At 37.5% G+C, this 15,603-nt stretch overlaps 1 pseudogene; it reads right to left on the bottom strand.

Moving 5' to 3' along the window:
* The window catches only part of LOC116583949, a 39,513-nt pseudogene extending 23,910 nt beyond the window's left edge, over positions 1–15,603 (bottom strand).

The raw sequence follows: 15,603 nt of genomic DNA, 5'->3' as shown, positions 1-15,603 counted from the left end.
CACTGTCTAATAGCAAAAGAATTTTAGGAGGTAGTCGCTCACTGGCAAGGTACTTCCTGATGCCAGAGACAAAGCATCAATGGAACCAGTCCAGAAACGGGGTCTTTGTTGTCGAGGCTTTCACGAGCAGCCAAGACAGAGGCTTCTCATGTTTATCTCTTGCCTTCACTCTCAGGGACTGGAAGCAGTTTTCATAGATATGGGTAGGACCTGATCAGGCCTGGCTGCATTTGCACAAAACTGGAGACTCGGCCTGTCCCTTCCTGCTTTGAATCCCGGTGCTGGCTTCTCTTCCTTTGTGACACCTTCTTCCAGAATAGGGAACTTTTGTCTGCATTAAAAACGTGATCAGGCAGATACCCTTTTCCCTCAGTGATTTTCCTAATGGTATCTGGGAATTTGTCTATGGCCTCTTGATTTGCAGGAGCTGCTACTCCTGTTTTACTGAAAATTTTTTTAAGAGCCAAACCTCTTCCTAAAATTATTGAACCATCATTTACAGGCATTAAATTCTCCAGCTTCAGATCCTTCAACTTTCTTTCTTTTTTTTTTTTAATTTTTAAATTAACATATAATATATTATTAGCCCCAGGGGTACAGGTCTGTGAATATCCAGGTTTACACACTTCACAGCACTCACCATAGCACATACCCTCCCCAATGTCCATAACCCAACCATCTTCTCCCTACTCCCCACCCCCCAAGCAACCCTCAGTTTGTTTTGTGAGAATAAGAGTCTCTTATGGTTTGTCTCCCTCCTGATCCCATCTTGTCTCATTTATTCTTTTCCTACCCCCCAACTGCCATGTTGCCTCTCAACTTCTTCATATCAGGGAGATCATATAATAATTGTCTTTCTCTGATTGACTGATTTCGTTAAGCATAATACCCTCTAGTTCCATTCACGTTGTCGCAAATGGCAAGATTTCATTTCTTTTGATGGCTGCATAGTATTCCATTGTATATATATATACCACATCTTCTTTATCCATTCATCTGTTGGTGGACATCTTGTTTCATTCCATAGTTTGGCTACTGGGGACATTGCTGCTATAAACATTTCAGTGCATGTGTGCTTTTGGATCACTACATTTGTATCTTTAGAGTAAATACCTAGTAGAGTGATTGCTAGGTCATAGGGTAGCTCTATTTTCAACTTTTTGAGGAACCTCCATGCTGTTTTCCAGAGTGGTTGCACCAGCTTACATTTGTACCAACAGTGCAGGAGGGTTCCCCTTTCTCCATATCTTTGCCAGCATCTGTCGTTTCCTGACTTGTTAATTTTAGCCATTCTGACTGTGAGGTGGTATCTCATTGTGGTTTTGATTTGCATTTCCCTGATGCCAAGTGATGTGGAGCACTTTTTCATATGTCTGTTGGCCATTTGGATGTCTTCTTTGCAGAAATGTCAGTTCATGTCCTCTGCCCATTTCTTGATTGGATTATTTGTTCTTTGGGTGTTGAGTTTGATAAATTCTTTATAGATTTTGGGTACTAGCCCTTTATCTGATGTGTCATTTGCAAATATCTTCTCCCATTCTGTCAGTTGTCTTTTGGTTTTGTGGACTGTTTTTTAGCTGCACAGAAGCTTTTGATCTTGATGAAGTCCCAGTAGTTCATTTTTGCCCTTGCTTCCCTTGCCTTTGGCGATGTTCCTAGGAAGATGTTGCTGCATTTGAGGTTGAAGAGGTTGCTGCCTGTGTTCTCCTCAAGGCTTTTGACGGATTCCCGTCTCACACTGAGGTCTTTCATCCATTTTAAGTCTGTTTTCATGTGTGATGTAAGGAAATGGTCCAATTTCCTTTTTCTGCATGTGGCTGTCCAATTTTCCCACACCATTTGTTGAAGAAACAATTCCATTGGACATTCTTTTCTGCTTTGTCGAAGATTAGTTGACCATAGAATTTAGGATCTATTATTGGGCTCTCTATTCTGCTCCATTGATCTATGTGTCTGTTTTTGTGCCAGTACCATACTGTCTTGATGACAGCTTTGTAATAGAGCTTGAAGTCAGGAATTGTGAGGCCACCAAGTTTGGCTTTCTTTTTCAATATTCCTCTGGCTATTTGAGGTCTTTTCTGGTTCTTTATAAATTTCAGGATTATTTGTCCCATTTCTTTGAAAAAAATGGATGGGATTGATAGGAATTGCATTAAATCTAAAAATAAATTATAGATTGCTTTAGTTAGCATAGACATTTTCACAATATTTCTTCCAATCCATGACCATGGAACATTTTTCCATTTCTTTGTATCTTCCTCAATTTCTTTCATGACTACTTTATAGTTTTCTGAGTATAGATTCTTTGCCTCTTTGGTTAGGTTTATTCCCAGGTATCTTAGGGTGCAATTGTAAATGGGATGACTCCTTAATTTCTCTTTTTTCTGTCTCGGTGTTGGTGTATAGAAATGCAACTGATTTCTTTTATATCCTGATACTTTGCTGAATTCCTGTACAAGTTCTAGCGCACTTGGAGTGGAATCTTTTGGGTTTTCCACATAAAGTATCATATCATCCGCAAAAAGTGAGAGTTTGACTTCTTTGCTGATTTGGATGCCTTTAATTTCTTTTTGTTGTCTGATTGCTGAGGCTAGGATTTCTAGTACTATATTGAATAGCAGTCTTGATAATGTACATCCCTGCTCTTTTCCTAACCTTAGCAGAAAAGCTCTGAGTTTTTCTCCAATGAGAATAATATTCGCTGTGGGATTTTCATAGATGACTTTGATGATATTGAGGTATGTGCCCTCTATCCCTGCACTTTGAAAAGTTTTGATCAGGAAAGGATGCTGTACCATGTCAAATGCTTTTTCAGCATCTATTGAGAGTATCATATGGTTCTTGTTTTTTCTTTCATTGATGTATTGTTTCACATTGATTTGTGGATGTTGAACCAAACTTGCAGTCCTGGGATAAATCCCACTTGGTTGTGGTGAATAATCCTTTTAATCTACTGTTGGATCCTATTGGCTAGTATCTTCTGAGAATTTTTGCATCTGTGTTCATCAAGAATATTACTCTCTAATTCTCTCATTTTTAAATTAAATTTTAATTTTTTAAATAAACATAATATATTTTTATCCCCAGGGATACAGGTCTGTGAATTGCCAGGTTTACACACTTCACAGCACTCACCATAGCACATGTTCATGTGCTCCCCAATGTTCATAACCCTACCCCCCCTTCTGCCAAATCCCCTCCCCCCAGCAACCCTCAGTTTGTTTTGTGAGATTAAGAGTCACTTATGGTTTGTCTCCCTCCCAATCCCATAATTCTCTTTTTTGATGGGATCTTTGGTTTTGGGATCAAGGTGATGCTGGCCTCATAAGATGAGTTTGTAAGTTTTCCTTCCATTTCTATTTTTTGGAACAGTTTCAGGAGGATAGGAATTATTTTTTCTTTAAATGGTTGGTAGAATTCCCCTGGGAAGCCATCTGGCCCTGGGCTCTAGTTTGTTGGGAGATTTTTAATGACTGCTTCAATCTCCTTACTGGTTATGGATCTGTTCAGGTTTTCCATTTCTTCCTGGTTTAGTTGTGGTAGTTTATATGTCTCTAGGAATGCATCCACTTCTTCCAGATTGTCAAATTTGCTGGCGTATAGTCGCTCATAATACGTTCTTATAGTTGTTTGTATTTCTTTGGTGTTGGTTGTGATCTCTCCTCTTTCATTCATGATTTTTTAAAATTTGGGTCCTTTCTCTTTTCTTTTTCATAAGTCTGGCCAGGGTTTTATCAATCTTATTAATTCTTTCAAAGAACCACCTCCTAGTTTCATTGATTTGTTCTATTGTTCTTGTGTTTTTTTTTTTTTGTTTGTTTGTTTCTATTTCATTGATTTCTGCTCTGATCTTTATTATTTCTTTTCCTTCTTGGTTTAGGCTTTCTTTGTTGTTCTTTTCCAGCTCCTTTAGGTGTAGGGTTAGGTTTAGGTTGTATATTTGAGACCTTTCTTGTTTCTCGTGAAAGGCTTGTATTACTTTATATTTCCCTCTCCGGACTGCCATTGCTGTGTCCCACAGATTTTGAACCATTGTGTTTTCATTATCATGAATTTTTTCAATTCTTCTTTTTAAAAAAAGATTTTATTTATTTATTTGACACAGAGAGAGATCACAAGTAGGCAGAAAGCCAGGCAGAGAGAGGTAACCCTCTGCTGAGCAGATAGCCCAATGCGGGGCTCGATCCCAGGAACCTGATATCATGACCTGGGCTGAAGGCAGAGGCTTAACCCACTGAGCCGCCCAGGCACCCCTCAATTCTTTAATTTCCTAGTTGACCCACTCATTCTTTAGAAGGATCCTCTTTAGTATCCATGTATTTGGGTTCTTTAATTTCCTCTTGTGATTGAGTTCTAGCTTCAGAGCGCTTTATGAAAATATGCAGGGAATGATCCCAATCTTTCGGAATAAGTTGAGATCTGATTTATGACCTAGGATGTGATCTATTCTGGAGAATGTTCCATGTGCACCAAAGAAGAATGTGTATTCTGTTCCTTTGGGAATGAACATTCTGAATATATCTGTAATGTCCATCTGGTACAGTGTGTCATTTAAGGCCTTTATTTCCTTGTTGATATTTTGCTTGGATGATCTGTCCATTTCAGTGAGGGGGTGGGTGAGTATTAATATTATTGTATTATTGTCCATATGTTTCTTTGATTTTGTTACTAAGTGGTTAATATAGTTGGCTGCTCCCATGTTCGGGGCATAGATATTTAAAATTGTTAGATCTTCTTGTTGGACAGACCCTTTGAGTATGATATAGTGTCCTTCCTCATCTCTTATTACAGTCTTTGGCTTAAAATCTAATTTATCTGATGTAAGGATTGCTATCCCAGCTTTCTTCTGATGTCCATTAACATGGTAAATTGTTTTCCACCCACTCACTTTAAATCTGGAGGTGTCTTTGGGTCTAAAATGAGTTTCTTGTAGACAGCATATTGATAGGTTTTATTTTTTTTATTTTTATTTTTTAAAGATTTTATTTATTTATCAGAGAGAGAGGGGGGAGAGAGAGGAAGCACAGGCAGACAGAATGGCAGGCAGAAGCAGAGGGAGAAGCAGGATCCCCGCTGAGCAAGGAGCCCGATGTGGGACTCGATCCCAGGATGCCGGGATCATGACCTGAGCCGAAGGCAGCTGCTTAACCAACTGAGCCACCCAGGCATCTTGATAGGTTTTATTTTTTTAATCCATTCTGATACCCTTTGTCTTTTCATTGGGGCATTTAACCCATTTACATTCAGGGTAACTATTGAGAGATATGAATTTAATACCATTGTATTGCCTGTAAAGTGACTGTTATAATAGATTGTCTCTGTTCCTTTCTGGTCTGTTACTTTTAGGCTCTCTCATTGCTTAGAAGACCCCTTTCAGTATTTCCTGTAGAGCTGGTTTGGTGTTTACAGATTCTTTTAGTTTTTGGTTGTCCTGGAAGCTTTTAGTCTCTCCTTCTATTTTCAATAATAGCTTAGCTGAATATGGTATTCTTGGCTGCATTTTTTTTCTTGTTTAGTGCTCTGAATATATCATGTCAATTCTTTTTGGCCTGCCAGGTGTCAATGGATAAGTCTGCTACCAATCTAAGATTTTTACCATTGTATGTTACACACTTCTTGTCCTGGGCTGCTTTCAGGATTTTCTCTACATCATTAAGAATTATAAGTCTTACCATTAGACGATGGGGTGTGGACCTATCCTATTGATTTTCGGGGGGATTCTCAGCACCTCCTGGATTTTGATGCTTGTTTCCTTTGGCATGTTAGGGACATTCTCTACAATAATCTACTCCAATATACCTTCTGCTCCCCTCTCTCTCTCTTCTTCTTTTGGAATCCCAATTTTTCTAATGTTGTTTTGTCTTATCTCTCAAATTCTCACCTTGTGGTCCAGTAGTTGTTTGTATTTATTTTGCTCAGACTCTTTATCTAATGACTAATTCTCTCTAGAATTCTCTAATCTCTAATTCTCTCTTCTGTCTCATTTATCCTAGCAGTAAGAGCTTCCATTTTTTATTGCACCTCATTAATAGCTTTTTTGATTTCAACCTGGTTAGATTTTAGTTCTTTTATTTTTCCAGAAAGGGCTTTTATTTCTCCAGAGAGGGTTTCTCTAATATCTTCCATGCCTTTTTCAAGCCCCGCTAGCACTTTGAGAATCATTATTCTGAACTCTAGATCTGACATATTACCAATGTTCATATTGATTAGGTCACTAGCCTTCTGCCTCTTGTTCTTTTTTTTTTTTTTTTTTTCGGTGGTAAGTTTTTCCACCTTTTCATTTTATCAGATAAGAATATATGAAGGAGCGGCACTTGCGTGGCTCAGTGGATTAAAAGCCTCTGCCTTAGGCCCAGTCATGATCTCAGGGTCTTGGGATTGAGCCCCACATTGGTCTCTTTCCTCTGTGGGGGAGTATGCTTTACACTCTCCATTTCTCTCTCTCTCTTTGCCTCTCAGCCTACTTGAGATCTCGTTCTGTCAAATAAATAAATAAAATCTTTAAAAATATATATGAAGGAGAGAATAAAATACTAAAATTGTGGCAAAGACCCCCAGAAAATGTGCTTCAGCCAAATCAGAAGAGACCACAAATCATGGGGTGGGGGGAAGAGAGGGTAAAAAGAAGTTCAGAAAAAAAATTTAACAAAAAGAAAAAGAAAAAAAGAAAAAAGAAAAAAGAAAAAAAATATATATATTAGACTGGTGAATAGAACAGAGCCACCCACTTAATTTTGGAAGTATTTTGGTCTCTTAGAAGAAACTACCTCCCAAAATTTTAAAGAAAGAAAGAATATATATGTGTATGTATATGTATATGTATATGTATGTATATATATACAACACACACACAAAATAAGGGTAAACACAATTAAGGGATGGAATATGACTACAAAGATGAAAATTAAAAAAGAAATTTCTAAAAGAGTAATTGATAAGTTGGTTGGGAAAAGAAAAAGAAAGTGGAGAGAATTTGCTCAGGCTGGAGGCTAGAACAAAGCCCTATGCTAGATTTAGGGTATACTTTGATCTATTGGAAGAAGTAGTATCCCAAATTTTTTTTAGAAGAAAAAACTATGTGTATACAAAAAATAAAGTTAGGTACAATGAAAGATAAAATATGACCATGAGGGTTCAAAAAGATTTTTTTTGAAAAGTATTGTTAAGATAAAGTAGTTAAAAATGTTAAAAGAGGAAAGAGTAAAAGTTAAAAAAATTAGAATAAGAAAAAAAATTAAACAATCATTAACTTTGTGAGACTAAAAAATCATGGGGAGAAAGCCATGAATTCCATGCTTTGCTTTCCTCCTCTTCTGGAATTCTGCTGTTCTCCTTGATAAGTGAACTTGATCTTGGCTGGATTTCTTCCTGATTTTCTGGGGGAGGGGCCTGTTGCCATGATTCTCAAGTGTCTTTCCAGGGGCTAGGGTAAGTAATCTGCTCAGGTTCACTTTAGGGAGCTTTTGTTCCATGGATGCTTTCCATAGAGTTCTGGAGGATGGGAATAAAAATGGAGGCCTCCCAATCTCTGGCTCAGAGGAGCGGAGAGCTTGGGGCCCCACTCCCACTCCTCAGTGTGCCCTCAGAGAAAAGCACTCAATCACTCCCATCTCCCTGGTCTCCAGCTGCATACCAAGCGCCAGCCTATGACCAGGTGTCTCTGTGTCTGGCATACAGCCCCTACTGGAGTCTCCAAACCCAGCAGATCCCTGCTACTATTCCAGGGGGGTGTCCCTGGATCTGCCAATTGTGGGGTCCCTGCTCAAAAAGCAGTGGTTTGATTGTGCCACTGATCACAGTTTAAGGTAACCCCAAGTTGAGAGCTCACTCCTCAGCTCTGTCTCTGTAGCCAGCTTCCCTGCTTTAATACCTGTGAGCTCTGTGACACTCAGACACCCCTGATCCTTCTGTGACCCCATGGAACCTAAGACTATGCTGTCCCCATGAGGGCTCCATCCCTGCTTAGCCTGTGGACCGATGTCCCTCAGTGGAGCAGATTTATAAAAGTCCTGATTTTGTGCTCCATTGCTCTGCTGCTTGCCAGAAGCCCACCCCTCCCCCCATGGTCTATCTTCCTGTGGCTTTGGATTCATTTCTATGCTGGTCCTGCCTTTCAGAAAGTGGTCGATTTTCTGTTTCTAAAATTGTTGCTCTTCTTCTCTTTGATCTCCTTTTGAGTTTGTAGGTATTTGCAATGGTTTGATAAGCTACCTAGGTGATCTCCTGCTACCTGATGTCATCTCAGCCTGCTACCCTCCACCATCTTGACTCCTCCCTTCAACTTCCTTTTGCTTTAAGTTGTATAATGACTTTTCCTTTTTCTAGTCCATTATAAGAGTCTATAGAAATGCCTTCCTGAGAACAATCCTATACCCGCATGAAAGTGATATTTGTAACGCTATGAAAAGGTGTTTCTCAAAAGACAATAACAAATTTTTGTACCAGCTAGCCTGGCTGTATTGATGACTTCATGGATTTACCTTAAAAAAAAAAAAAAAGTCTTTATGCTTGATTCATTTATCTCAGAATGGTGGGTAATTGCAGCTGCTGGCCTTAACCTATAGTACATATTAGGCAATTCAACTTTTTGTCATAATATCATGACTTTGCTTCTTTGGAGCACTTCCAGCATCACTAGGGGCACTTTTAAAGGTACTGTGGTGTTATTTGAGGTTCATGATGCTACACTAAACTCCATGGAAAATACATAAGAACAGCAAGGGATCACATTCTTCTGTGGTAGGAGATGAACTGTTCAGGAGGTGATTAGTCACATAGTTTGAAAAGTATTTATGACACTTGAAGTTACTGCAAGAGCAACAGAAAGCAGCTAAGAAATTATTACACTAGTACAGTTTGTATTTAATATTACATCTTTGTTTTAATTCACATATCTATCAACTGTAGATGGTACTATGTACACTCTGAAAACGTGTGTAACCTTAAATAAATTTAAAATTTTTATAATAGATTTGTATATATAGTTGGTCATTGAACAACATGGGTTTGAACCATATGGCTCCTTTTATAAACAGATATTTTCCCCCATAAATATAGTCCAGTATTGTAAATGTATTTTCTCTTCTTTATGATTTTAACAACATCTACTTTTCTCTAGCTTTATTAGATAAATATAGTATATGGTACATTTAACATACAAAATATGTGCTAATTGTTTGTTCTATCAGAAAGGCTTCTAGGCAAAAGGAAGCTGTTACTAGGTAACTTAGGGAGAATGAGAAGTTACACACATATTTTAAACTATATAGAGTGTCAATGCCCTTCCCTTCCACTTTGTTCAAGGGTTTATTGTATTTTAGAGTAATAAATGGCAAACCAGACTACTGTCTAAATATATTTTTTGCATTAATGACATATTGAAGTTCTACTTAAAATTTTTTAATATTTCTAGGCTACATGATTTATTGGTGAATTTTTTCAAATTGTCTCATATTTCCAAAATTTCCTCCACATATTATTATTTTTTAATATTTTATTTATTTTGTTTTATTTTTTAAAAGATTTTATTAATTTGTTTGTCATAGACAGATGGAGCAAAAGCAAGGCAGAGGCAGGGGGATGGGGGGGGGGAGAAGAACAGGGATCTGATGCAGGACTTTATTCCAGGACCCTGGGATCATGATCTGATCAGAAGGCAGACACTTGATGACTGAGTTGCCCAGGCATCCCTTTCATTTATTAATTTTAGAGTGAGAACGAGTGCATATACATGGCAGTGTTAAAGGATTGCAGGGTTTTTGTCTCACAGATTCGAAGAATGAAACTCTCAAACACAAAGGGGTGAAGTGAAATGACAGTTCATGTAGTGAGGGTGAGAGCAAAAAGGAAAGAAGAAGCTCTCTGGAGTAGGAGGGGTCCCGAATGGGTTGCCATGGAGGGCTTCTAGAACTGACTAGGAAGCTTGTGGCCTTGAGATTCTTGTGCTGTCTTAGTTTGAGCATGAACTATTGGTAACATCCTCAGTGACTTAATTCTTTGAGGTTTGGCCATTTTCTGTGATATACTGTACACTGCAGCAACCAAAAACAAACAAAACAAAACAAAACAAAACCTCACTAACATTCAGGGACAGGCGGTCTGTTTCCTTATCTCTTGTTCACTCTAGCTTAGTGCTTCTGCCTGCCAGGAATAATTTCAGAGCCTAGCCAGGGACCCCCTACCTTTCCCTGCCTATGCCAGAACACTTTCCTTATTCAGCAGACAGGGAAGGGTGGCAGAGAAGAGAGAGAGAATCTCAAGCACACTCCATACCCAATGTGGATCCCAGTATAGGGCTCTTTTTTGGGACCCTAAAATAATCACCTAAGTTAAAACCAAGGGTCCGACTTAACTGACATGACCAATATATTAATGTATTAATGTATTGGATGTATTAACTTTAAAAACATGCATATAACTGGAACTTGCAATACAAATGTGTATTGTTCAAGGGTCTGTATGGGTGTACAGTTTTGTTTTGTTACTATTTTAGAATTGAGCTTATGAATAGAGATACCTTGCCTCATTGTTTAAGTAATCTTATCAACACCATCACATAACCTGATTCACATATTTATATTTTTAGGGCAGATCCCTCCCTTAAACTGAACACTCATCATATTTAGTTATAAATATTTAACTGGGGATATCAATGCATATAATCTAGAGTCTAATTTTTGATTTCCTAGCTACTTTCTTTTTTTTTTTTTTTAAAGATTTTATTTATTTATTTGACAGAGAGAAATCACAAGTAGATGGAGAGGCAGGCAGAGAGAGAGAGAGAGGGAAGCAGGCTCCCTGCCGAGCAGAGAGCCCGATGCGGGACTCGATCCCAGGACCCTGAGATCATGACCCAAGCTGAAGGCAGCGGCTTAACCCACTGAGCCACCCAGGCGCCCTTCTTAGCTACTTTCACCTGCTATTCAATTACTCTTTTCTACCTCATGACTAGATTCTTCCCATTATTGCCCACTCTAAAACTTTTGGAGTTACTCCTAATTCTCATTTACATTTGAATCAATCCTTCACTAAATCATATTAATTCTGAATTTAAAATTTTTCCAGAATAGCACCGCGCTCTCATACCATCTTCCTTTGCTCTTTTACATACTATCTCCTAACTGATGTCTATAGTTTTATCCTTATTACTCCACATGTTTTTTTTAACCATGTAGAAAATGATGAATTAAGCGTACCTGGGTGCTCAGTTAGGCGTCTGCTTTGGGCTCAGGTCATGATCCCAGGGTCCTGGGATCTATCCCTGTATCAGGCTCCTGCTCAGCAGGGAGTCTGCATTTCTCTCTCACTCTGCCCTTCCACCTGCTCATGCTGTGTCTCTGTCAAACAAATAAATAAAATCTTAAAAAGAAAAAAAGAAAATAGTGAATTAAAAAATTATGTTTTCAGCTTCTTCAAAGGTTACAGGCAGAAGGATAATCACAATAATTCTGTCAATATATAATTCACATACAGTACAGTTGACTCACTGATGATGATCAATGTGGTTTTGGTATATTACTTTTTAAAAAAATGATAAAATAAATAACAGAGTTTCCTCTATTAAAAGACAAAAATTCAACATTATAGTTAAAGATCCAATTGGCTTATTAATTAATTCATGAATTGGGCAGCATTCCAACCATCAAGTAAGAGAGAAACAAGGATTTGTACAAAATGGAAAGTTTTTAGTAGGAAGTAGTGTGTGTGTGTGTGTTGGGGAGGAGGGGTTATTAATCACTACCAAAAGAAAAGAAAGGAGTATTCTGGGCAGCTCAGATTTCATTAAGGGTAAAGCTAGGATAACTCATTGGAGGATCACCTCATTTTCATTAGGGAGATGAAGAGGGTGCATGTGATAGATTACCTTATTGGGTGCTTACTAGAAAGTTCCTGACTGATCAGTGAAGACTACACTTCTGGGGAAGGTTGAAACTGCAATTATATTATTTATTAAGCCCTAGTTTGGTGACTTGCCTAAGTCAAGTCAATGGCCAAACCATTTTGGCTCTGTATTTTCATTTTAACCTCTGTTTTAAGCACTTCTATGTGTCCAATGCAGTGGTATTAAGTTCATTGCAATGTTGTGCAGCCATCACCACTTAAGCTCTTGCATCTTTCTTCTAATCTGTTAGTCATTTCAGTAACCTGTGCTCCTTTATTACTAATTGTGGTATTACTCTTACTCCTATGTGTTATAACTAGCCGTTATAAAAATAATGGTCTATTACTAAATTAATTTCTTGTCTGGTTTAAGGTGTTTAGTAAAATCAAACTAAAGAATATCTTCATATTTTGATGAATGTATACATTTAATGAAATGTTTTTTTAATTTTTAGATTACCAAGGAGCTCTTTTTAAAAAATATTTATTCACTTATTTATTTCACACACACACACACACACACACACATACACACACACACACACAGAGTGAGTGCATAAGGAACGGACAGAGACAGAGACAGAAAGAGAAGCAAACTCCCCACTGAACAGGGAGTCCAATGTGCGGCTCTATCCCACAGCACTGAGATCATGACTCGAGCCAAATGCAGAGACTTAACCAACTGAGCCACCCAGGTACCCCTCTTTTTTTAACTTAAGAAAATTTTAAAGTAATTTCTAATTCTAATATGGACTTGAACTCACAACTTCAAGATCTCAAGAGTTACATATTCTACCACTGAGCCAGCCAGGGATCTCAAGTAGCAAGGAACTCTTATACAGAAATATGAGTATGAAAAAACTTTAAACCTTTTTTATTGATGATGTCTCTAAAAGTGTTTAACATGAAATTATGTATTGGAAACATGGGCCCAAAAGATATAAGGGAAGGATTCTAAACTTTGGCACTATTGACATTCTGGACCATATAATTTTGGTGGTAAAAGACTGTCCTATACATTATAGGATGTTTAGCAGCACCTTTATATTCTACCAGTAGAACCCCTTCTCCAGTGTGACAACCAACAATGACTCCAGACATTTTAGAATAATTTTTCAAATAATGTGTTTGGAAGCTTCAGAAAATGAAATTTGAGGGTACTTGGTGTATTAGACCACTGTTGCTGGTTTGTTTAGAAGCTAAGAGTCTCTGGAAATTCTAGGAAGAAAACGTCCATAATGGAAGTTAGAAGACTGGCTTTAGAAGTCAGCTGTTAATTTGTTGTTGTTTGTACTTTATTACAATGATGATATTGAATACTTTACAAAATTAACACTTTCTTGCTAACTAGTTTTGTGGTTTTTGAAGCAGTAAGGTTTAATTAAGGATTGGGGCTTAAGAAAGTACTAAAACTAGGAAGTTTCCACAGGCCCAAGAAAGAAGTAAATTGAAGTTTCAAAGAAATCTGAGGGTGATTTTAATAATAATGACAATATAGGCTCCTTTACCATGTTTTTAGAATTGTTTTTCCTCCCTGATTTATTATTATTATTCACCTCCTTTAAATTTATGCCCAATTATTTTATTATTTATGGTATAATTTTCAATTAAATTGTTTTCTTAGTTTCTCTTTCATTATTAGTTAGTTTTTATTTCTTTATTATATAGAAATGCGTGGATTTCTGTATATTGATTTTGTATCCTTGTGATCTTACTGAATTCATTTATCCATTCTAGTAGTTTTTTTGGTGGAGGAAACCAAATGGAGGGTTTTGGATCTCTTAGCCTTCTTTTTTTGCTTGATTAAAAAAGGGCTAGGGTGGGACACCTTGGTGACTCAGTTGTTAAATTCTGCCTTTGGTTCAGGTCATAATCTCAGGGTCCTGGGATCAAGTCCCTCATCTAGCTCCCTGCTCAGTGGGGAGTCAGTTTCTCCCTCTGCCTGCTGATCCTCCTGCTTTTGTTCTCTCTCATTCTCTGACAAATAAATATATAAAATCTAAGAAAAAGGAAACAAGAAAGAAAGAGGGAAAGAAAGTGTTAGGGTGCCTGGGTGACTCAGCTGGTTAAGCATCTGACTCTTGGTTACTGCTCATGTCATGATCTCAGGGTCCTGGGATTGAGCCCCCTTTCAAGCTCCACACTTAGTGCAGAATCTGCAGCTCTTATTCTCTCCTCCCCCTGCTTGCATGCACTCTTTCTCAAGTAAATACATAGATAAAAATCTTAAAAACAAATAAATGAAAAGGCTGACTATGAAGACTTCTGTGGTTCATTTGGTGAAACTGTGACTTTTGGGAAGGATCCAGTGCTTACAGAGATACCCTTGGCTTCATTTGATTTGTTTCTTGCTGCAGTTTTTGGTAACTTTGAGTAAAACTAGCTGTGTTCTAATTGGGAGTTGGGAAATGACAATTTGATTCCCATATACAACCCTTTGGATAGTAGTCTCCAAAATTGGAGAACTTTAATTAATTAATTTTTAAATTTATTTTGGCAATGCTTCTTGACCACAATATTCATTAGACAACTAGGAAAAATTACCAATCAAAAGATCCACAATTTATAATACTAGCTTGCAATTAGGTTGTTTTAAAGCGAGATATTTGGAAATTGTGCCTTAGAGACTTTGCTTCTTTTTTTGTTTCTGAAAACAAGTTTTATTTAAATAAGGGCTTAAATATATTACATAACATTAAAACTGAATGAAAAAAAAAATATACCAAAAACCAGTCTGTTACTTTACATGGCATTGGGCAACTGTTCTTCATTAAGTTGCAAGTTCTTCAGCTAGCTACATGACTGACACATCAGTTTGAAGTTTGTTGCCTTGTAAAAATCTTAACTCAAGTAGAAGTTTGGCCTCACATTATTTATACCATAAATAATAAAATAATTTGGCATAAATTTAAAGGAGGTGAATAATAATAATAATCAGGGAGGAAAAACAATTCTAAAAACATGATAAAGGAGCCTATATTATCATTATTATTAAAATCACCCTCAGATTTCTTTGAAGCTTCAATTTACTATGTCTTATTGACATAGATTAGGTAGTATATGTCTGGTGAGAAAGATGTTTCTATCTATGATCTTGAGGCTGTGGGCTGGAATGAAACATCACATTACTGCTTAGTTTCAGGCCCATTACTTCTAGGAGCCTACTGCTTGACCTCTATTTAAATGAGGGAGTTTAAGACTAGACAGTTTATTGCATGAAGGAGTTACACTAGTCCAAGTTAAAAGCAGACCCCAGATGGTTACATTATACCATCTGTGGGATTTTTGAACTTGTAACAAGGGACAGAAGGGAATTCTCATTGCAAGGAAATCCTCACTTAAGCTTAAGTGAGCCAAAGCTGTTGAAAACCCACGAACCTTCAGCTAGTTATCCTTAGCCAGTCCAAACTCTACCAGAAACTGTTTTTGCATATGTTTTTGCGTTGGTCACTCTGTGGTTGAATTACTTCTCCATATTTTGGTTGCTCAATTATAGTACCATTCCCAGCAAATTTCTTCTTAAATGCCTTCACTAGTTTTTTTTTTTTTTTTTTTAATCGTAATTGTCTGTGATCCCCCTTGGACAGTGGTAAGGGTCTTCCTGCTGTTTCTGGGTTGAATTCTTACATAGATGTAATTGTCAGTGCCAGCACAAAGCAGATCATCACCCCTACTTGCATCAGCAAAGGGGTTGAAAGAGTGGAGGTTCTGAATAGTGGACAT

Source organism: Mustela erminea, chromosome Y, assembly GCF_009829155.1.
Source record: "Mustela erminea isolate mMusErm1 chromosome Y, mMusErm1.Pri, whole genome shotgun sequence".
Classification (NCBI taxonomy): domain Eukaryota; kingdom Metazoa; phylum Chordata; class Mammalia; order Carnivora; family Mustelidae; genus Mustela; species Mustela erminea.
Note: the sequence above shows the minus strand (reverse complement) of the source record. Positions and strands in the feature narration are given on the sequence as shown.